At 41.4% G+C, this 24,083-nt stretch overlaps 1 protein-coding gene across 1 annotated transcript in view; it reads left to right on the forward strand.

Annotated features, from left to right (window-relative positions):
* The first annotated feature begins 1,522 nt into the window (after positions 1-1,522).
* NRIP1 (nuclear receptor interacting protein 1) overlaps positions 1,523-24,083 on the forward strand; it is a 124,241-nt gene continuing 101,680 nt past the window's right edge. Inside the window, exons 1-3 of the mRNA XM_064726777.1 lie at positions 1,523-1,568; positions 20,622-20,777; positions 21,093-21,193. The gene's annotated coding sequence lies outside the window, so the exon portion shown is untranslated. The remainder of the gene's footprint in view (positions 1,569-20,621; positions 20,778-21,092; positions 21,194-24,083) is intronic.

A 24,083-nucleotide genomic window follows, 5' to 3' on the forward strand; every position in this document is an offset into this window, starting at 1 on the left:
GTACTGTATCTATTAAGCTACCACCACTACCTCACAATTGCAAGTCACAAGTAATTAATGCATTGAAAGCTGTTCCAACTGCCCTCCAGACCCCAGTCCAACAAAGGACTTCTATATGAGAGTAGCACAGATTTCCCCAGTGGATTTAATGGCCCAGGGATTTTGGCAATTGTGAGCAGTGGTGCCACTACTGTCCTGGAAAAAACTATCCCCAGCAGAGCTGGATGCATGGCTGTGTTTTTCCCTACATTATTTGTCTAGCTTCTATATGTTTAAGCATTCAAAATTTCCTTGCCTGCTTGATCTGGGAGTAGGTTTTAAAATGGGAAAATCCTTGTCTGAGTCATGTTTGATTGAAGGATCTGTGTCCATCTGGGAAATCACAGCAGCATCATTGGAATGGGCCACAAAATAGAGCAAATCTTAAAGGAAGGCAAGAAGAGCCAGGTAGAGAGGCAAAAGGGGGTGGTGGCATCCATCTCCTGGTGGTGAACTTAAATGATGGGGCCTCACTAACTGAGGTCACCATCTCACACACCCTCCTCCGGTACCCAGGAACAAACACGTGGCTGAATTCTGATGAAATATTTGTCAGTCAGTGGGTATTTCTTGTGTTTACTCCTACAAGTATGGAGGCTAAATCACTTGTGTCAGGATGATATGAGTAAAATGAAGGTCACTCTCAGAATACTTTAGCATGCCTTGGAGGCACTGCTGATAAGAAAAAAGGCAAAAGGACAAAAAAAAATGAAAATTAACTTTTAATTTCCTACCAAAACTATGGCTGTCAGAAATAGGAAGATGTGTGAAATCTCTTGTAATATACAGTACAGGATTGTATATTTAACATCTTATCTGATTCAGCCTATCACAGAGACAGAACATGTAATTGTGTGTGTGTTTCTGTATAAGTATAAATATAAATGGATCTGTACACATGGCTCAGAAAAATTTTGGTGACACACTTCCATATCTAGTTTCAGTTAAAAAACCTTTCTGCCCTAAATTAGGTGAATACATAAACAAATCAGATATATTAATTTTCTGTTGAGAATGCTTTGGTGATTGCTTATAAAGAAAAGTTATTTACATGCTGATATAAGGCATTACTTATCATAATGAGTGGTAATTTTCTCAGCCTCAAAGGTATTGGGCTCCCTCACATGTTATGCCCAGCTCTGTTACATGATTGTGCTACTCTGTGGGATCCCCAGGTGCATGCTTGGGGTTTGTCTGTTGGAGTTTTATGGAGCTGGCACAGAGCCCCACAGCCTCCCCTAAAGATACCTGGTGATCATGTTATGTGCTTGTAAGGTGTAGGGGGATAGAATGTAAGAAAATAAAGATAGTGTAGAAAGTAATCTTACCCCTAAGGAGCTGCAGCTGGGCCAATTATCAAAGATTAGGAACAGGCCTGACTTTAACAGGCCACAACTGTGAGCAATGAGAAGCAGAGTGCTATAAAAGAGTGGGATGGCTGGGTGAGAAGGGAGTTGGAGTCTGTGGTTGCTTTGTGAAGGAGAAAGACTCAGTGCTTTGAGGAGATGCCCATGAAGAGCACCAAAAAGGTATGGAACTTTTGTGATAAGGAGACAACAGTAGGGAACAGGCCTGCGATAAGACGATAACGGTAAGGGATAGCTTCCTTCTCACCCTTTCAGAGCACGTTGTCTTCATGTAATCACAGGGTACGCTGAGCTGGAAGGGACCCATCAGGATTGTTGAGTCCAACTCTGGGCCCTGCACAGGGCCATCCCCAGGAATCCCACCCTGTGCCTGAGAGCATTGTCTAAATGTTCTTAAACTTGTTCAGGTCTGGGGAGCCTGTTCCAGTGCCCAACCTGTGGAGGGACAGAATGTAAGAGAATCATGCAGAAGGCAATCTCACCCCTGAGGAGTTGCAGCTGTACTAATCACCAAAGATTAGGCCTGCCCTTAACAGGCCACAGCTGTGTCCAATAAGAAGAGTGCCACAAAAGAGTGGCTTAGCTGGGTGAGGAGAGAGCTGGAGTTTGTTGGTTGTGCTGTGAGGAGCTGCTAGTGAGGAATCACCAAGAAGGTATGAGAGCTTTGTTTGTTCTCAGTTTTTTGATCTTAAATTATGAGCTGTTCAAAAATACTTTGCATTTTCTGCTTATGTCTGTTTACATTTTAATTGACTTGGTGTGTAGGCGTCTGCAAGTAATTTTTGTGTGGAGGCCATTTTTAAAAATTCTATATCAAAGGTGCCTTAAAAATGCATTTTTATTGGGTTTTGAGGAAAGCATTTGCTGAGAATCTTGCCATTAAACAATTAAGGCTGCAAGACTTTTGCCTGTAACTGGTCTAGGTTTGTCAGCAACAAATGGCATGACTGCCTGGCAATGCCAAGATCTTGCATTGAGCTACAACCAGGTCCCCGTGCATGTGACAGCAGCCAGAGCTTGCCCATGCTCCAAAATGCCGTGACCTGGCCTTCCCAAAGCTCCTCATCTGCTCTCACACAGAGAGGTCTGGGGCACCCATGCCTTCACCTTTACAGAGTGGGAGCACTTTGAAGGAGAAAATACCTGCTTTGTCCTGAAATCCCATCTCTGATGCACCAGAGAGAAGGCAGCTCTTTATGTAAACCAAAGCCTTGAGTTTACTTCTTTCAGAAGGGCCATACAGGCATTTAGGTTGGGATAGATATAGAGAGGTCTGTCATCCAAGCTCCAGCTCAAAGCAGGGTCACCTGTGACACCGGACCATGCTACTCAAGCCTTGGACCAGGCAGCTCTTGAAAGCCTCCAGCAACAGATCCTACACAGCCTGCCTGATGGTTTCTTCCACTGCCTGCCTGCTCTCATGGACAAGAAATTGTTCTTTATAGCCATTCTGATATAAAGACTGGGTATATAAAGTTCTCATTTCAGTTTTCAGCTGTAGTATCTCATCCTGCCAGACACTGATGGGAGAGTACAGCTCCATCTCCTCTGTCACTCCCCTGTCCATACAGCTGCACACAGCTCCTCGGCCTCCTCTCAGTTCCTCCAGATATTCATAGGCTAAAAAAGACCTCTTTTGCTTTTCCTGCCTTAGTGGCTGCACTGTGAGGGTTTCTCACAGCTGTGTGACCACAGATGTTGGGAGGAAAGGAGGAGGGAAGGGTGGCACTGACAGGGCCTCTGAAATGGTGGTACAGACAACTGGGTGTCCTGGCTTGGGAGCAGAAAGAGGCCTGGGCTGGCTCTCAAGCTTTAAGCCAGAAGCCATCACTCAAAGTAACAGGAGCTGTGTGCATGCAGCAGAGGAACACGAGTGCGGGATGTTCAGCACCCTCTGCATCCTTGTGCTCCAGCAGCATGGGAAGGTGCTTCCAGCCTGTGTCTGGGAAAAAGGTAGCGTGAGTCTCAGCACTGCTTGTTCAAGGCTTCAACTCCACCAGAGCACTCTTGAGGCAGGACAGTAAGTGCTCAGTACAACCACTTTAGTTCCAGTATGAATACAAAATTTTCTCAATGAGTAATCATTGGCAGGTGCAGTTAATAGAAAATCACGAAAATCATATGGCCTGGCTTCAGCACAGGAGTACCTGGGTTTTTCAATTTTGGTAAATATTGCAGGTTCCCAGCACTTTTTGATTCAGTTTCACTTTGATTTCTGTCATCATATTTGTTCACTGAAGAAAAAGCTCTTTCCCCTCCCTCTCCATTCTCTTTGTTTCTCTATTGAGTACTGGATATGCTGTTGCCCTCTCACCTAAGCCATTGCAATGTCATTAACTGCTGGCAGACTGTGGAACACAACAAATCTGTGATTTTCGAGATGTTTTATTTATTCTTTTGGTTTTTCTAAGTGGGTAGGGGTTTTCAATGAGTTCATTGGGGGAGGAAGCTTCTACAGGAAGTTTCTTAAAAGGGTTCAGGAGAAATCTACTCACATTGGAAAAAGAACACATGAAAATGAATTGACCTTTAGTGTCTTCTGGCCTTCAACTCTAGAAGAGTTTGTTTCACACTTTTATCTTTCAGCTGTGGACAGATGAAACCAGACAGCCAATTAGCAATGGTGCATGTCTGTTGACTAGATATCATGGGACAAAGCTACAGCTTGTTTAAAATTATATAATTCCACTGCCTGTCCTGAGTTTTCCTCTCCTCTGGACAGAGATCCTGCCTGGCTAGTGTGTGCAATGGAAGTGTGGTAAAATTACACTTAGGTCTCCCTTAGAAAAACAAGGCAACCTCAGGAACAGAAACCTCACTGTCTTCAGGCAACAATTGTATAAGTATTGGGACTCTTTGCCAGAGCTGTTGTGAGATAACATTGGGGATCATGGTATGGCTGAATGTTATTTCTTTCACGTTGTGTGAGAGGCATTCCTGCTGAGCCTTGTCTATGTTCTCTGCAAGGCAACTATCTCAAAAGAGCAGCTTGTACGTTTGGAAAGAAGGAAAATCTGTGAAGCAACTCCCACTGGATGTTTCAACTGTTTCTATTTATTTATTAACTCTTTATGCAAAAAGGTGAGGACCACAAAACTATTTAATTTTTGCCCATCCCCATTTCAGTGCCAGCATCAGTTAATTTTAGCTATAAATTTTCCCTGCAATCAGTATTTTTAAACAAAACTATGGAATTAGAGAATAATATTAGCAGATGTTAAAAGGTTTTTGCTTTCCAGCAGTTCTCTGTTGATCAGTAAGTCAAAATAACAATGGGAATTGCTTGAGTGGAAGACTAACTACAATCATGCATTTAATTTACATCTTAATGCATTGTTGTTGTTTTTCCTGTTCAAGTAAACTACTTTTTAGGATGCACCTGTATAATGAATTTCCATGGGAATAGCCTTATATGAATTTTTTCTTGCTATGTTTAGGGGGTCTTCCAGAGATCAGGTGAAGATTAAAACAAATGTTGTCTTGAACAGCAGGAGTGAAGTGACATTTTAGCCAAGAATTAGTGGTTTAGGGGTCATGCCTCTCCTTTTGTTGGTATATCTGTCACCCTCCTGCTTCTACCTATAACTGGGGAGCAGAATACAGCCTTTGTGATAGCCTTAAGAGTGGGCCAAATATTGCCTGCAGATCTTGATCCATCAATAAAACACATGCCAACCACAGCATATCAAACCTAAAATCTCCTACCTGACTGGTCTCTGCTGAGTTTGTGAAGTTCTAGGAGAAAATAGGTGAATTTATTTTAAATATGTGAGCGGCGATGACCTTTTTGACTAACACAGGCTATGGGTCTAATTGACCTTGGCAGCATGAAAGGGTCATTTCTTGACATGGCTGAAGTGTTCTAGAACAATTTATCCAGCATGCTGGGTACAAACAGTCTTTTCTTCAGTATCAGGCATGCATGTCTTATCTTTCTACCTATTCTTTTTTTAAAGAATCTTGGCTATTGTGAAGCAGGCAAGGAAAAATGTGTTCTCTATTTATATTGTTTGTTCTCCTCAGCCTCTACTATTCTATCTTGGACAATAACATTTCATGAATACCTTATTTTTGCCCTTTTTTTTTTCCTTGAATTTTAAAGGAGCCTCTTTTCCTTCCCCAGCACTCCAGAACAGAGTCTCAGGGCATCTTTTGTTATGCTGACATTGATGGGCCCTTTCCAGTGCATTGAACGGATTTTAATCAACATCTAATATTGTCTTGTGAATGTAAGGAAAGAAAGAAAAAAAAAAACTTGTTTGTCTTAAAACAGCAATTCTTGAAATAAAGTGCAAACAAGTGATAATACCTAGTAAGAACACTTCCTTCTGCTTTCTTTGTCAAGGAAAACTTCACCTTAATACTGAGAAGAGAAGAGGTTTTTTTGGTAGTCCAGAATGAAGAATCTAGTTCAGCTCTGCTTTCTCTCTGTGTGGGAGTCTGAAGTTTGATTTGGGGTTTGGGGAGTGTTGTGGTGAAGTTTGTTCCAATAGAAGGGACAAAAGGTCATGTCAGGTTTTGGTTTGAGATGAAAATCAGTGTTTTCTTCTTTGTGGATTACCAGTGATAGCCTCTAGAACAGATTTACTGAATTAGCCATGTCCCAGTGTAGACAGTGACAAATTCTAATGTTTGAATGCAAGGTTTTATTTTTCCAAAGGAAATGTTGTGAAGGCACTGCACATAAATATCTCTGGGGAAGAAAAACATGGTTATGAATTGGAAGGGAGAGAATTAAATTCTTATCCTCTCCAAGCTATTCTCCATTGCCCTGGCAATTGTTGTTGGTTTACTTGGGTGTTTTCCCTTCCATTTTACTGTTTCACAGATGGTTTGGGGTAATTCAGAAGCATATTTTTATTTATTTTATTTCATGTGGCAACCATCAAACATTACAGTACAAGAGCTTTTAGATCTCTATTGCTTCCTGTTTTCCTGAGAAATATTTTTGTCCTTGTCATTAATATAAAATTTTGCATTATTCTGTGTTTCCCTCAGAAGTAGAAGATATAAATGTTGTAGACAACATTTTAATCATGACATTTTAGGCCCCAATCTAAGGATGTGTAGTCCTAATTTTAATAACAATTTTGGTGAAAGACATCTAATTCCAGTGTAGAGCATGAATTTTAGAAGAAATGTACCTGTACAGTCCTATTAGGATGTCCTTGTTTGAAAATCTGGAAAGTAAAGCATAATGCAATTGAAATCAGTGATGTTATGAATAATGTAGGCCATCCATTATCCTTTGCAAAAAGTTGCACGTGCTTCTCCAGCCTACCTGGATACATCCCTGTTATGTGACCCCCATGGTAATGAGAGCTGTGGAACACCAAGGAGACCACAGAGGATTGTGTTTTCCTGGAGTGTTCAGCCAAAATCACACCAGCGTGCCTCTGTGTGCTCACAGTGAGGAGCTCCCTCATGGGCTGTAGCTCTGCTCTCTGCAGGTGGAGGGGCACAGGGCTCGTGCCTGCCTCTGCCTCACTTCCCATGGCTGGGTGGTGGAACCCCACAGCCCCAAAGAGAAATCTGTGTGTTTCTGAGCACGGGGCTTGGCTCACAGAGTTGCCACAAGGCTGCATCCCTTTATTGTTCCCAATAAAAAAGCCTCTTTGGCTGAGCACCTGCAAAGATTTGTGCACATGCTTGATTCTCTACCCTGAGCCTAATCTCACTGGTTTCAGTGGGACCACAGGCAGTGTATGTGTGTAAATCATCATGGCACTCATCTCTGAAAATCAGTGTAAATAGAAAATAGATTTAAATGTGTATCTAGTTATTCAGCCTTATCTTTTAAGGGGAGAAGGGACAATAAGAATTTTCTCTTGGTAATGGAGTGTCGCAGACATATTTTATGAAAAATCCTTTCCTTAGGATTTTTCCTCCTGAGAAGCTGAGAGGCCTCAGGAACAAAATGTAAACATTGATATCTGCTGCTGTGGAATGCAACAGGTGGATCTTTGATTGGCCCATGTTGGATGTTTGTAATTAATGGCCAATCACAGCCCAGCAGCTCAGACAGGGAGCCACAAACCTTTATCATTCCTTCTTTTTCTATTCTTAGGATTTCTTCAGAAGGCTAGCTTTCTTCTATTCTTTTAGTATAGTTTTAATGTTATATATATCATGGAATAATAAATCAAGCCTTCTGAAACATGGATTCAATTCCTTGTCTCTTCCCTCAACCTGAGACCCCTGTGAACATGGTCACAACAGAGCTTGAAAATCCTGCAGTCAGGCATTATTTCAAAACTGGTATTGGAAGCTGGTTTTAAACAAATTTTGCTGTAAAGTAAACTTGATCATAAAAGTTTGTAGGTCTTATCTTCTCAGTGGCTAGTGGTAGACACTCAACAAAAAAAATATTTTGTGCGAGAACTACTGACTTCCTTACTGAACCTGTTCTAGTTTTACTGTGCCCTTGTATCTTGTCATGGAAGATCAGATCTTCAGATTCTTTCAAGAAAGTAATATTTCCAGTAATCAAAGATCCAAGAGGGTAATGTGGGATTAGAGCAAATATGGCATGGCACTTCTTTCTGCAGGATGTTCTTCCCTGACTAGGATACTTTGTCATGATGTCCTCTGCAGTTTGGGATGCTGTCTGAACACTTCAGTCACTTAATAAGTGACATTGATTTTTTTTTTGTGTGTGTGTGTGTTAATATTTTCGTTTATTGGATGAGAATTTTTTCCCTCCCTTAAGTAAGTTTCTGTATTTTGCAGAGAGCCAGAGACTGGATTTTAGCAAAGAGCAGACACATCAGGCTTCAGCAGGTCAGCCAACCTTGGTGAGAGCCTCCTTGGAGGGAAAGAGATCTCAGGAGAGGAAGCACAAACAGATCCAAGCCGTATCTGAATGGAAGGTTACACAGGGGTTTGGAGTATACTTGAGGATGCTAGGGTTAGGCTTCAGTGGAGACATAGATAATGTTGTTTTCTAATTATTTAGGGAGAGGAGGACAATAAGGATCTCCATAGTGCAAGTGGGGTGGATGGTAAAACTGAGAGAGCTGAAAACCAAATGTCCTATGTTCCTCTGGACTGCATCTCTGCTTTTCTCAGCATCACTTCACAGTTTGTCTTTCAATCCTCTTATTCAGGACTAGTAGAGAATAAGATCAAGGCAGGGAGTTAACCAGTAAAGGAAAGAGGGGTGTTGATCTCAGTCTTGGTTACTGAAGGGCCTCTGCTGTTGTGGTGTAATCCTTTGCTGGAATGAGCCAAACTCTGTTACTGAATTGGGCAAAGCTCCCGTTGACTTGTGCTTGATTGCCAGCCCTGGGACCTGGCTCTGTGCAGCTGTGATGAGAGATGCCTCAGCATTTCAGCTCAGCCTGCCAGTGCTGATCCCCCGGCTGCTGCTTCCCAGGACTCCCCAGCTACTGCTGCTGTGCACTGTTTGAGGGGGCAAGTTTCTCTTTGAGCAGTTACAAAATGCTGGTAGTGTGCATGCTGGAAGGCAAAGCCATCAGCTGGCAGGAGGGAATGAGGGTTGGGCAAATGGCAGAGCAGAAATCTTGCACCTTTTCTCCTTTCCAGCCCATCTGTGGTGCCCTTGCAGAAAAAAGTTTTAGGGTTGGCTTCTCTTTCTCTCTCTCTCTTGTTTTTGGTTGTTTTGTTTTGTTTTTGTTTTAGTGTGATTGGGTTGCTTTTGTGGGTGCCTTTGAGGATCTATGCAGTGCAAAGGCCAATGGTATTTGGCATTAGTTAAGACCTTCTATAGGTCTGTCTTGATGGTACCAGAAGATATGGACTGCTAGGGGCTTGTTTGTTTATTTGTTTGTTTGTTTTGTTTGAACGGAGCCAGCAGACCTGCTTGCAAGCAGCTTTCAGCATCTTGGGAAGTTACAGACCACCCATGGTGCCTCTTACAGGTCTGTGGTAAAATACTCTCTCCCCTAAGTAACAGCAGGATTAGAAAAGCACTGGGCTGAGCACACACACATGGGGCTGCCTATAATTTTCTTCTTCAGACAGATTGTGAGGTTTCACCTGATGCTCATTGTACATGCCTTTCTAATGGATGCACCTAGTTTGAAAATCTGCATGTCAGGCATGTGCAGCCATGCTGTACTGCTGCTACTGTGTGCTCCTGCCATGTGCAGGGGTCACTTCATGTAGGAAATAGCTGGGTCAGTACTGTCTTTTAAAAACCAGGTATTTGGCTGTGTTCATCTCATGGGCACTGGCCATGGTTTTTTGCACATAAACTCAAAGATCACCACTCATCCCTTCAAAAAAATAAGCAGTCAAACTGTAAAGACTGGGAAAATTAGATTGTGCACAGGGCTGTTGTTAAACCACCTCAGATGCCCTATCAGTCTCTGAATTAAGAACAAACAAACAGAAGGCCTGCAGGCTGCCTGGTGTTTAACAAAAGAGGGGCAATTAATGAATGGGGTGTGAAGCTGCATTGTGATTTTTATGAAAGATTTTGGGAAGGGCGTTAAACTAATGGAATCCATCACATTTGGCACAGGGTTTACTGATTTTAATTTCACTTTACTGGTTTTAATTTCACATTCTTCATAAGTTCTTTACTGTCTCATGGACATCTAATGAACAAAAGAAACCTTCTGTGTAGCATTTTCACAGTATCTTCACTTTGTTGTATAAATACGATACGGTTAAACACGAAAATGTTAACTATATAATTTTGTTTCTATTACAGAATTATTACTGATATAGCAGATGTAGTGTTTGCATATTCTACTTTGTCATTAAAACCTTGCTGTGCATCTCCTTTTAAGCTGAGCAGTAACATGGCTTGAATGAAGACTTTGGGGTTTAGCAAATGAGGAATGCACAGGCTTGGGATTCAGAGGAGCTGATGCTCTGTCAGCTCTTCTGTGTTGATGATGATGTGCTCCTGTCATGTTCACTCTCTGGGCTTGAGAATTGCCTTTTGGGAAGCAACAGCATCATGCTGGCTGAAATTGCTCTGGGGTCAATATCTTTATCCTTCTTCGGGGAAGGAACATGGATCCTGCCATCCTCTCTATGGACCACAAAGTATTTCCATTCCTTTTTTTTTAAACTGTAATTCCTGTTGTTTGTTCATGTTCTTTCCAGTCCTGAAAGTGGTAATGAATAGGGCATGAAATGAGCTGTATAAAAGGCTGGACACTAATTCATGGGGCAGAAGTAGATATAAACAATTGGATTTCTAAGTGCACTTATCTGGTTGGTTTTCTAGGTAGAGGGAGGAATAACCACTAGGGAAATAATGCTGATTTGTTTTGTTATAAACAAAACCCTGATATTGTGGCTTAATTATCTGAATTTCTGGAATCTGAAGAGTGATTTATGAGAAAAGTATGGAATACTTCTCCCTTGTTTTAAATTGGTGTCCCCAAATATGCAGCTGTTGTGCACACAGAGCCAAGAAAAACACATGTGGGAAGAAGAAACTGGAGAACATAAGAGCATACAATAAAATAGATTATCCCATGCCCAGAAACCCACATTTCTCTCCTATATGATGGATATATAGCTTACACCAATACATAAAGACAGTGTAAAGAGAAAGGGAGGGACAGGTGAATTACAGCAGTGCAGTCCCTGGTACTCTGTAGCTTTTATGGGGCTGCTATGCCTGGCTGCAGAGGGATTCTGTTTTACTGCATCCACTTCATGTTCCACTTCCCTGCTGCATTTTCAGGAGTGCTACTTTGTTATTGATGCTTTTGGTTAATTGTGGTTTTAATTGATGGAGGCCATACGTGGGGAAAGGAGCTCCTGGAGCACCTTGGTGTCATTGTCACGGCTCCTTGTCAGTGCCTTTCTGCAGTAAATCTGCCCCTACTCTCCTGGCAGTGCAGCTCTAGCACTGAGCTGATTGATTACATGTAGGCTCACACCAGTCTTTCAGAAAGCAAATCAATTTACATTTCTCAGGGAGTGTAGTCTTTTATTATTTTGCTTAACTTTTACCAGTAGCTGAAATTACTCTGAGCTTTAATGATATTAATCCTATTTTACATATTGTATCTAGTCTTTGATAATACAGGACATTCCTAACAACTAATGGATTCAAGGGCTGTCCCTATGTAATTAATTCCTCTCTTTGTTTTTTAGGCTGGTGGAATAATGGAAAAGCATTTAATTAAGGGTATATTTGTGAACTTCCCTGAGGCTGATTCATGCATAAAACTTGAAATGACATGCTGCCCAGCTAGTAACTTTTCAACAGGATCCCTTCCTTTCAGCAAAGAGACCTCCTGTTTGGAGGTAGCAATTGTCTCTTTCAGATATTTGGCCAAATCAAATACTGGTGCAGATCAGCATTGCTTCATTGCCTGTAGCAGATTAATGCCATTCCCACAGCCCAAGGCTTTAACTGACTGTACACAGAAAGGCAACAAATTCATAGCAAAGTTACAGTTGATTTTATGGCACTGGTTGGTTGTTTGGTTGGTTGTTTTCTAGAATTTAAACCACTTGACAAAATCTTAAAATGTGTCTGTGGCACTGGTTTTTTGTTGTGTGGAGATTTTTTATATGAAATTCTATTAAATCTTCTTGATATCTCTGTTGAGAGACTTATTACAGTGACATGCTGGAAGAGAGGCAGAAACAAAACTGTCATTTCCAAAACTTAAAATAAAATAATGGTTTTACTTGATTTACCCTGTTGATACACATGGTTTTGCTTAAAAAACAAACCCAAAAAACCTAACCCAAACAAGAAAAACATGCAAACATCAGCCCCCCCAAAGCAGAGTACAGGGAAAATATTACAGCACAGTGGGAGGCATAATACAGATTTGCTTCATGTAGTAATGCCTTTGATTTTTTTTTTCTCTTTCATGTGTGCTGCTATCATTTATAATGCTAGTTTTTGTTTGCATGTCTCTAACTATGGTGTTTACTCCCAGGAATTGTTTTGTGATGGCTGATTGCCCCAAATAAAGGATGGTTAGATAACCTCGTGTTTAGCTAAAAAAGCTTGGGTTTTTTCAACAGACAAAATACAATTATTGTTAGAAAACAAAAATCAAATAGTTTTTCACCCAGTAACCTGCAGAGAGAATAAAAAGAAATGTGCATTTCTGTGATAATTTGTAGCCCAATATTCACAGTTTTGTTGAGAAATGTGATTCTTTTATTGAACTGCAAACTAAAATTTTTAGAAGCATATATTTCTCCTTGTTTATTCCTACTTACAATATCTTCAGAGACCCAGTAAAACTATCAACTTAGAGGCTGAACACCTAATAATGGTTTCCATTTTACACACCAAAATCTTGACTCAATAAAAATTTGCGAAGGTCAGGGAAACATGTTGGCAAGTGAAAAGTGGCACCTGCCAGAGATGTGACTGTCACCATTTTGATGTATATTCCACAATCATTCCCTCTATCCTATATGTACAACAAAGATTGTTCTACACCAAATCCCTGATAAAAACACACATATAGACAGTTGGAGGCATAAAATCCAAGTAGAGATTTTGTTGGACCCTTCTCTAATTTCATCAGGTGTGTGTGTTTTCATTGCAGATTTGTTAAATTACTGTGTCACCCCAGTTACTTTTATATTCCAAAGTTGGTATTTTATATGAAAAAGCAGTGCTGATACTGTGCAAAATGCATCTTTCTGTTTGCTTGAGATTCTGTTATTTTTGGGATCTCACAACTGTAGGAAAAAAGAGTAGTGCCATAATGAGCAGAAGTGATGAAATTGATTTCCTGTAGCTTTGTTAAATGTCTGAATCTTTGTGTTCAATAAATTAACACAAAAAATTTCCCTCTGCAGGAAAGGGAGGAGCATTATATTTCCTCTGCCCTACCATCCATACATGTACAGAACTTGATCAGACAGTATTTTTATAACTGCACGATGAGGTTCTGTCAAAACCTCATTGAAACTGCCCTGGGAAACTGGAAGTTATTTTGCAAGGCAGACAAATGGATAGAGGCACCTGTGCAGGCAGTTGTATGAAGTGACGTGCTTGGGAAGGAGGACTGATAATAAAACCTGACTTGCTTAATTCCAGCTGCTCTGCCTATGCTGGAGCTGATAACCTGTGCCTCTGTTTGTCACGGAGGGAGGAAGGGAGAGCAGCCCCTTTATCACCACACTTGATTTGCTGCAGCTCAGAAGGGTTGTTCAGCTTCTAGCAGATCTCTGAATGGATTTCTTTCTGCACTGGTATCAGCTGGAGGGTGATTGATTTGGTTGTGCTCTTTTTCTTCCCTATTGTGTAAGAGTTGTGGAGATTTTTTTTTAAAAAAAGGTTTCTTTTACAGCATTAGCTGAAAGGGCAGGGGAGAAAAATAAAAATCAACAGCATGTCTCCTCTCAATCCTTTTCATCCACCCACCAGTAAAATCCAGGGAAGCTGATTTGCTGTGCTTCAATTTTGGCAATGTATTTTTTTCCCAAATTGTTAAGCTTTCGTTGTTGTTTATATTTCTTTAGAAATGGGAAACAGAGTATTACATTTTGAGACCTCAAAATATGCACACAGTGGAAAATTTTGTGAATCTAAAAATATTCCACAGCTTTAAGGGTGGTCAAAATGCTGCTTTTCAGGGTGGATGTGTTGTTCCTTTGGATCCATATTTTCTGATGTCTGCTAAGGTTCTATAGCTGATTTGGTCAGAGCCTGGTGCTGATAATGCCAAGGTGATGGGTTTGATCCCTGTGTGTTCATTCACTTAAGAGTTGGGTTTGATGATCCTTTTGAGTCCCTTCCAGTCAGAATGTTCTGTAATCCTAATTATAAATAAATGCATAAATATATGTAAATATATATGCCTGTTCCAGTATTCTGGCTTGGCCAGCCCCTCTCTGAGGAGCATCTGTTGGGAAGTCTAGAGAGAAGTGTGTATCAGGATGGTTTTCCCTTCCTCTCCTTTTCCCCTTTGTTTTCATTCTTCTTCCTCTAAGGTAACATCTGAGGCTCACAGGACTGGGGATATTTCACTAAATGAACAAGGCTGACATCACTAAATTTTATACTATCTACATAAACCTAAACTTCCAGAGTACTTAACAATCAGTCAAGCTAAACATTGCCCAGAGTAGGTGTTTGAAAGAGGTTTTTGTCCATCATTTATACACTCAAGCAAGTTTTTTTTTAAGTGGAGTTGGCACTGCAAAAATCAGCTTAAATTAAAAACAAAGAGCAAACAACACCAGCTTCACAGTTAGTAATTTCATCCCCCACATGTACATATCTGTACAATGTATATTTCTTCTCCCTGAATATCACCCTGGCTGTGATACAAGTGATACTCGGAAGGTAAAGTTTCATGTCAAAACCTTGGTACTTGATGACATTGCCCAAGTGGGATGTTCTGAGAGGAAAAGCATTTGTGTGTGAGGCCTGATCCATTTTCTCTGGCTGGTTATTCAGCAGTTAGACTTGGGGAAGGAGTGCGCAGTCTAAATGAAACTGTTGATGGGCAAAAGAAAAGAGATTTATACTTGGTCTTTCCTCTGGGACCAGAGCTCTGTGTGTGTCCTGACAGGACTCCTAAAGCTGAAATATTTTTGGCAATACATGGATGCTGATGAGGCCCTTCAAAGCCTTCCTGGGTACTCCCACTGCCACCACCCCTCCACTGCTGTGGAGGAGGGAGATGCCCACCCAGCTGAGTTTCTTAATCTCTCTGCTGATTAATGAATTAATATCCTGCTGGTTTGGTCAGCTGAATTGTCCCCCTGCTTGAATGAATTTCTGCTATAAAACTGAAAAGCTGGCTGTGAAGTCTTTCAGGGTCTGGCTTTTGTTTTTCCTGTTTAGAGCAGCCTCTCTGGTAGCTCTTTCTCCTGGTGGTTCTGACTCACGGCACCTCTGGATCCTGCTCCTGTCTCTGCTCCACAGGGCTGGGGAACAGCCAACAGGAGCCCTTCAGAGACAGACAGGGACTCTCTGAGACTTCTCATGATGAATAATCTGTGTCTGATGCCTCTGATGGCCTCAGGCAACTCTGGTTGCTTCTGGGTCTTAGAGCTGCTTAAAGATCTTTGCTGGAGCCTCTGGGCCCTGTGTTAGACAGCATTTCATCCCCTACAAAGCTGCCATTTATTCAGATCTGTGGAGCTATGACAGACTTAGGCCTGTCCTGCTCTAGGCTAGGGGAATTGGTGGTGTCTGACCAGCAGACACCTTGCATGGATGCAGTTGAGACTTTTACTGGAGCAGCTTTTTGGGAATGGTCCATTGATAGTGGCAGCTGCTTCTGTCTTGTTGTTCCATCGAGTGAAAACTGCTGGTGTGGTAGGACAGCACAGCTCCTGTGTCAGTGAGGAGCTCTTGTGGAGCTGTTTCAGACTCTGTAGACGGCTTGCTGGGAGGAGCTGGCTGAGGAGGGGTTGTCCCAAGCTGACTGTGACAGCTAGAGCTGTCCTGATGGATGCTCTGTGCAGCACTGCGTCCGTGGGGCTGAGCCTGGTCACCCCCATGGTCTGCCATGTGCAGGGCCAGGAGGACACCACCCCACCACTGGTGATTTGAGAGGTTTAAGCAGCAGCAGTGAGCTCTGGAGGATGAGGTACCACCAAGGCTCTCATCTGGTTGGTTTTGTTTACTTCTAATGTTTAAGTACTAGAGATGAGAATCACTAGGAGCTACCCTAAGCATCTCCTGTAATAACTTCCTTACTGGATCTAAGCCTTGCAAATGTTTTCCACTACATTCCTGTCTTGTCTTCAGTCCTGTAAGAGCTTTATGCTTCACCCAGTTAAAACCTTTCCGGGTCTCATGTATGGTAAGAGTTTTTAACCAAAACCATGCTTTAGACTCACAGGCTATAGTATGTGTGTGTCAACTCCAGCTACATGTGTGCCTTTCCCTTTAGGTTATCCTAGGCAGCAGGGGAAGGTTCCCTGAAATGGGATCTTGATGATAAAAATATTTAAAACAAAACCAAGAAAGAAATGCAGAAAATTTGCATGAAGAGTACAGAACTCGAGCTGTCCTAGTTAATGACCTCTGTGAGAAGCTTATCAAGCAAACACTGAAGAGTCTTTGAACTTGCCCTTAACACAGGCATTGATATTGGGCTCATCAGTGCTGCAGAATCACAGTATACTCCAGGGAATTGTTTATCACTGCAATCCTCACAAACAGGATGACTGGCATGGTTAGAGGCAAACACCAGACATTTTGTCCTGGCAAGGGCTGGGCTTTCAAACACTTGAGATGATGAAAGCTGTATTCTGTCTTTCTTTATGGATGTTACCCTGCCTGCTATCATCTTTAAGCATCTGGGAAATAGCTTTGCATTTAGATGGACTAACTCAAGATTTCTAAATAAAAGAAAAATAATTTCATGCATTTTATTCTGAATTTTTGAATTTTTTATTTTCTCTCAGAATTTGTGGTTGCACATGTGAGGTACATCCAAATTGATGTACCTTGTGTCTTGGTTTCTATTACCTTGGGGCCTCTTTGGCTCTAGGCTTTTGTGATTCCTCTACTGAAGTGATCATTTCAATAGACAAAGCACTGAACTTTGAGTTGGGTTTGTTAGAACTTGGCAACATCATTGTATTCTTCTCTGTAACTGTAGGAAAAATACTTGTAAACTGCTCTTATGAATTGCTTTTGTTTTCAGAAATTTCTGAAATTAATTCACTGATCACTGATCCTTCTACACCTGGAGTTCAGCACTGTTGACAAACAACTTTTTGAAGGCAAAACACTGTCACACTTGCTGTTCACACTTAGGTGCATGAGACGTAGTTGCTGTAAATGTTGTGGCTGGGCTATTACAATATGGACCTGGAAGGACAAAGAGAAGCTCGTTACAAGAGGTGACATCAGGAGGAGCAGTACCCTCCTCTCTGAAAATGGAGAATTTTCTGATCTCCCTCCTCCTGTGTGATTAGTCATTGGCAGAGCAACTGTTCACCACGTACTGGGCAGCCTTCCAGCAGTGTGACATTATTGACATGCCCCAGTCATCACCCATTTCTGCCTACACTTCTGGCTTACAAGCTTGAAGTGTTCCTTTCATCAGCTTTTGGGTCCACAGGAGGCTGGGGCCTGTGTGAAAGTGAGATGAGGGTACCTCTAGAACAAACAGGGCTCCTCGTTTCACGTGTCCTTGCTGCAGTTCTCTTCTTTCACTGGGATTACACTCGAGTTAGCAAAGCCAACAAGGGGCTGTCAGAGACATCTTTTATGAAAAATCCTTTCCTTAGGATTTTTTCTCCTGAGAAGCTGAGAGACCTCAGGAACAAAATGTAAACATTGATATCTGCTGCTGTGGAATGCAACAGGTGCATCTGTGATTGGTCTCATGTGCTTGTTTCTAATTAATGGCAAATCACAGTCAGCTGGCTCAGACTCTCTGTCCAAGACACAAGCCTTTGTTATTCATTCTTTCTTTTTCTATTCTTAGCTAGCCTTCTGATGAAATCCTTTGTTCTATTCGTGTACTTTTAATATAATATATATCATAAAATAATAAATCAAGCCTTCTGAAACATGGAGTCAGATCCTCGTCTCTTCCCTCATCCTCGGACCCCTGTGAACACCATCACAGGGCTCCATCAGCCTGGGGATCAAGTTGCCATGTAAAAGTTTTGGGTTTTTTTTGAAATTCAGCAATTCTGGGTTAAATAATCTTCAGCGACTAAAATAACTCTTGTCTTTTTTTCCAGGGAGGTGGATTTCTAAGTTCTTGGATGCTGCTGAGCAACTGAAGGAGGGATTCCACAGATAATCTTAATTTTTTTGCATAGTATCCTGAAATTTTATCTGTCTTCCCTTCCCCCTCCGAGAGGGACATCATTTCATCTTAGTGGAGAAGCGTTTTTGGAAGGGTTACAAAAATATCTCTTACACTCACTGAAATGTGACTGATTCACTTGGAAATAAAACCTATGCTAGGAAAGCATAAGAAGCAGATGAGCTATGGCTGTCCCAGATTTTGGATATGCTCTTTGGTCTCTCTTTGCACTTCAAAAGCATTATGTAATTTTCAGAATTAATCAATGAGTTACGCTTATATGGAGAAAACTAAAACAGAAAGGTTAGTTGCTTGAGAGCAAAACCAAAAAAAGAGCAATAATCCTTTTCTTAGTCCCACAGAGGAGACATATTTGATAATGTTGTGGCTTTTTCCTTCAGACATGAGTGGGGCTGGCTCTCTTTGAGCAGGGCTGGTCAGATCCTGCATTGACCCCCAGGGCCTTGAACCGCTGTCAAGGGAGGAGCAACTTCATGGCCTTGTGGGGAAAAATGGAGATAAGCATTGTACCCCAACTGCTGGTTGTTCTTTCATTGCTTCCTTGAAAAATAAGAATGGAGAAAACAGCAGGAGAGTGGCGTATTTAGGGTTTGGGTTAGCTTGTTTTTCAGCATCAGTAGCTGCTCCTGAGAGCTCCAGTATCAGCTGGACAATCAGTGCTCAGAGAAAGGAGCTTTATATTTCCTTCAGTATTAAAGGACAAGAGCTACCTGCCTTGCTGGCAAATGTGATTAATTGTCACTTGTCTGGAGGAGAGGAGTTATGGCCTGCTGGCTTTTCAGACTGCCTTGTCTGCCTTGCCTCTCCTACAAGGCTGTGGAAAGGAGTGGAGGGGAGGGTACTGGAGAATTTGTCAGCGTGATGCTGATGTACAGTGAAGTGCATGAGCGTAAATATATTTCTCCTTTTTGAACTGATCTGCATCCACAAATAAGCAGATTACAATAAAGCATGGGGTAAATATCTTAATTTTTTTTTCCACAGAGAAGAGCAGTCATGAAAAGCAGATCAGCTTCCAAAACTGCTCCCTGGCCAAATGCAATATTTATATATATATATACACAAGTGTGGTCCAGCACTGACATCCTAATAGCAGTGGAATAAAATCGTATTTTAATGCCCATGCTTATTCCTCATTCCCTCACTAGCTGCTCAGACATGACCCTGCTGATAAGCATTCATAAGTTTTTGTTTAGAAAAATTTTCTATGTTGTCCCTGCAAGAGAGCCTGGGCAAAGAGGTTCTTGAAACAGTAGGGTTTCCATTTTGCTGAAAATGTCAACTTTTTTTTTTTTTAGTGATTTGATTTAAAACTCCTGCAAAATTATTGTGTTTAGGAAAAAAACAAAAACAAGAAAAAAACTGAAAAATAAGGTAGTGAGTTTTTGTTACTTATTTCGAAAATGGAAGGAAGATCCATTGAAGGATTATCTTTCTCATAATTTGAAATTCTTATTTTTGCTGCTTATTTAAGCCCAGAAAAGTCACAATTTTTTATAACTAGAGGGTAGCTGGATTATGCCCCAAGAGGTCAAAAATATAGTCCTAGCTGTGTTAAGGGTTTATGTCCAGGTAAGGGTGATGATCATTCTCATGGTTTTATTTGGAGGGTTGTTGAAGACAGGACTGTAGTGAAGCATTGAAAAAACAGAGCTGGGCTTCCCATTGGGTCTTTCCCACTCCAAACTTTCCTCCTGCTCTTCATTTTTACATTATGATTGTTTTCCTTTTCTGTGTGTCCTTCTTAGCCTGCTCTCCTGACAGCCCAGCTGGTACTGTTCATAATTGGCAGGCCATTCAGGGCTCAGACAAAAATAGCTGTAAATTAAAACACGATTGACTGACCACTCTCTCCCCTGCCTTGCACCTTCTGTGGATACTTCTATGTGTGGAAAATGAGTGGGAAATTATCTCACTTGGTTCTAGTAAGATTTTATGCATGCTTTGCAGGGATGTAAAGGAGCACAGACTGGTACTGTACAGACACAGAGCCACTAATTTACATTAAGGCTTGTGTGCTAGTTCTTCCTTTGGTTCACACTTTCCACTTTTCATGCATTTCATTAATTTTAATTATTTATAATATTAATAATAAATCAGTCTTCCTTCTACTCTATCCCAGGGGAGCCCTATCATGAAAGCTAAAAATTAGGTATATTATTACTGTATCTTCTAAGCATTAGGAGCCAGATTATTCTAGATAGTGATATCTGGAGAGTATGCTGATAATTTTAGGTAGTCATTCACCTAGATAGTGAATTGGAATTGAAAGAGGGGTGGAGGGTGTCAAGCTATTACAAGCTCTGTAATAGCACCTCTGGAAACCTCAATGGTGATTTAATAATGAAAAAGACTCTAAAAGCATTAAAAAAAAATAAAAATCCAAACCTTACAATGGTCTGTACCTGTAACAAGACTGATTAATAAAACAGTTTTGAAATGCTAATTCTTAAGATGAAAGGCTGATAATTAGTCTGTGTAATTATTAACCAACTTTCAGGACTGACCTGACAGCTGTTTCCTGGGTTTTGGAAAGGATGATGGGCAGAGGGAGAAGGCTGCCTCAGTGATCCACCCATCCTCACTGACAGACACACACTGGGAGGTACAAAGCCCTCAACTGGTGCTGCAGCTTAGGTAGAAGGAAGGCAGGCAGGTAAGCAGGTTCATATAGGGTGAATGGGAGACATGCTCAGGTTTGACTTCATCTAATTCACCTCCTCCACTGGAAAATGAAGACTTCTGGGAAGTTTTTGCCATGGTTTTGGTGTCTGTTTTGTTGTCTGTGTGGGGCCTAGAGCCTGTGCCTTGCTCAAGGGGCAATTCTTCTTGAAGCAGGTTTACAAAGGAGTCCATGCCCAGTGTTCTGGTCTAGCACCTGTAACTGGAGTCACAGCTCTCCTAAGTCTACAGGCTGGTAGAGCTTTTGCAGTAATGGCTTTCCTTAGAGCAGGCATCCTGTTTCTTTTAGATCCTTTTAGGTCCAGTTGACCCAGGAAAAGAAATTTTTAGCCGGAGTTTTCTGTTCCTCCCCATCCAGTCATTGTACAAACAAGAACTCAGCCTCTGTAGGTAAGTTACTGTGTTTGGTTCAAACATCTTTGGATTTCTTCAAGTTCAAGATGTGCAGCCAGACTTGTTTTAATTCTCTCTTCCCCTCTCCCATGAACTTTTGCTCAGAAAAGGCTTTCTGGGATGAGTTTTGACTAGCTTCTGACTTTGCATATCCTTTTTTTCCTATGTGCTTTCTGGCCTATTTGTTATGTTCAGGGGTAATTGCTGTTCTGTACCACATGGAGACCTTGATCTGCCACTGAAGCAAATACAGTTCCTGTGTTGAAGGCAGAAGCTTCCTTTTGAAAGTTGTCACAAAGCTCCTGTTCTTGCAGAAGATAATAAATTTCAAAGCCATCAGGAAAGCTGTCAGAGGGATCAGGCTGAGTATCGCCCTAAGGCACATGGATATCTGTTTAATTTTTTTCCTTTTTAATTAATTAATACAGACTAAAGCTTCTCAGGACTTGGAACATTAGGAGTACCTTCGAAGTGGATTTGTTGGCAGGGGCTGGAATGCAGGATCAAAGCTGCAGAATGGATTTTTTTACTGCATGGCCCAGCCTCAGAGAACTGGGTCTCATCTCACAGTGCAGAAGTCAATGGTGATTTTTTGATCTTTTTTGTAGTCTATTGTGAACACCTGTCAGAGCTCTGCTGTGCCTGGTTTCATTGAGCAGTGCTTAATGCCTGGGTGCCTGACTTATCCTAACATTGAAAGCATACATGCTATGTTTGGGTTATTTTGAACCAAAACCCCATTTTAGGATGTAGCTAGCTTCACACACTTTCCTTGTTGTAGAAGAGGACAGAATTTGAAAATGTGTGGATTTTAAATGGAAAAAAGAGGTTTTATGTGTTGTGGTTTTCACATAAGGAGCGCATGCAAGTGCAGAATATGAGTGTTGTGGGACTAAAACAAAGGGTGGAGGAAGAATTAGTGTTTCGCAGGGTGCTGTTGTGGAGCTGATGACTGACTTGCTTTGCAGCTTTTTTTCCTTGTTGATCCTGGGGGAACTGACCTAGGCTCTCCATAGGGTAAACTAGAACAGAACCTGAAGAGTTATCCCAGGGGAATGAGGAGAGGGATGTGTGAAAATGGATGGGCAGAGGAATTGAAGGGAAATGACTCCTATGAGTTCCTCATTACCACTCTAGTGACTTTTATACCTATTTTAATGGGTTGCTCTTAGTCCTGGTGAGCCTGCTGTGTTGGTGTTTTTGCCTTTGCCTGCATGGTAGGATGCTTGCTGAAACAAGGATGAGAGATGGGAAAAATATGTTCATGTTGTTTGGTGGTGGGTGAATACCTCAAGTGATTCCAGGTGAACCGCCTTCCAGACTGCTGCCACACCTGAACCAATTATCTTCACAGAGATATTTTTATTTACTGGGAGGAAGTCCCCAGAAGTTGTGCTGTCTGTGTAGGAAGAAGAGTTTAAATCATTAATGTAACCCCTTTCTCACATTCATTTTCTGTTGGAATTGTTGTTGTCTGTATTTTCCAGGTAGTATTGAGAGCAAACTGATAATTGTAGCTCTGGTAAGCTGTTGGTATGATCACTTTTTTTCTAGGTTAAATGATTTATGATGTTTTACCACAGTCTTATAAACAGGAAAAGCCAGCCTAAAGACTGAAGAGAGATACTAATTAGAGAATGATAGAAATACAAATTTAAAGCAGCCACAGTAAGGCAGAGAATTTAAACAAAAGCGCGAGCGTCCCTTTTATTACAACCTAAGCCTTAATTACACATCCTAAGTCTTCCATTACATCCTAAGTTTAATTGCAGAAAACAGGGGATGGGAAAACTAAACCTTCACAGCCATATTTGGCAGGACCTCCTGAGTAAGATTTGCCATTAGAGGAGAAAGTAGGAAGTGAGCCCTCATGAGGAGCACCTGAGAGACATCAGGATGCTCCAACTTGGCCAAGAGGAGATGAGAAGAGCTTCTGCCACCACGGAATGGGACAGAATTAAGTTGGTGAGTGCAGGCTGGATGCCCCTGAAGTAGTTAAGGGAGAAGGTGATGGTCAAATATGACCTGGTCATCTATTTTATTGTTTTGTCATTTACAAAAAGTGTTTAGCTCTACACTGGTGGTGTGATTTGTCACAGGATGGCTTAACAGACTCCAAATTGTCTATCAGCCACCATGAATGATGTTTTCTTGAGCAAATGTTCAAGGACTTGTTATTTTGGGGGATTGCTAGTACCAGTTGTTGAGCTGGTAGAAGGAGCATATTTAGTAAATTGTGGAAGTACACAGAATGCAGCTCCTTGGCCTCTCATTATTTAATGAAAGTCGAACCTCTCAGCAAGGTTTCTCTATTATGTGTGTGAACCCTCTCCTGCAGACTTGCTTTGTTTAATTTCTCCCCCTCCTCCCCAGAGTGGTCCCTGAGGAGGGATATGCCCTGCTTCAGTGTCTGTACAGGGCTATGGGCAGCCCTGCAAGCTGGCTTCTCTTCCAGGGAATCCTGCACTTCGTGTGTTTTCCTAGTTTAGTTTTCTTTGTTTCCAAACACACTGGATTGTCTAGCTGGTCTAAATTGAGTGTGTTCATTAACTCTGAATAATGAAAGCATCTCTTTTTCCTCTTGGCTTAGTACAGACAATGCAAAAAAGCCATAACCTAGATAATCATGGAGGCTTAAACTCCCCCAATTCATTTGCTTAAAGTAGATTCCTCAAAGTTTTAAGAGTTAGGGGATTTTTTGATTTGGGTTCTTGTGTGCATGTGTGGCTTCTGAGACAGAGTTGCCTTTAAATTAAAAATAGGTGGATTTGTTTTCCTAACAAAGAAAAATATACTTATTTATCCACCTTTGGTTTATATTTTGAATTCTTGCTTCAAATAATAGGAGTCCTATAGAATTTCTGAATAAAATCTTTAAGTATTTTGC

This window comes from Zonotrichia leucophrys, chromosome 1, assembly GCF_028769735.1.
Source record: "Zonotrichia leucophrys gambelii isolate GWCS_2022_RI chromosome 1, RI_Zleu_2.0, whole genome shotgun sequence".
NCBI classification, from domain to species: domain Eukaryota; kingdom Metazoa; phylum Chordata; class Aves; order Passeriformes; family Passerellidae; genus Zonotrichia; species Zonotrichia leucophrys.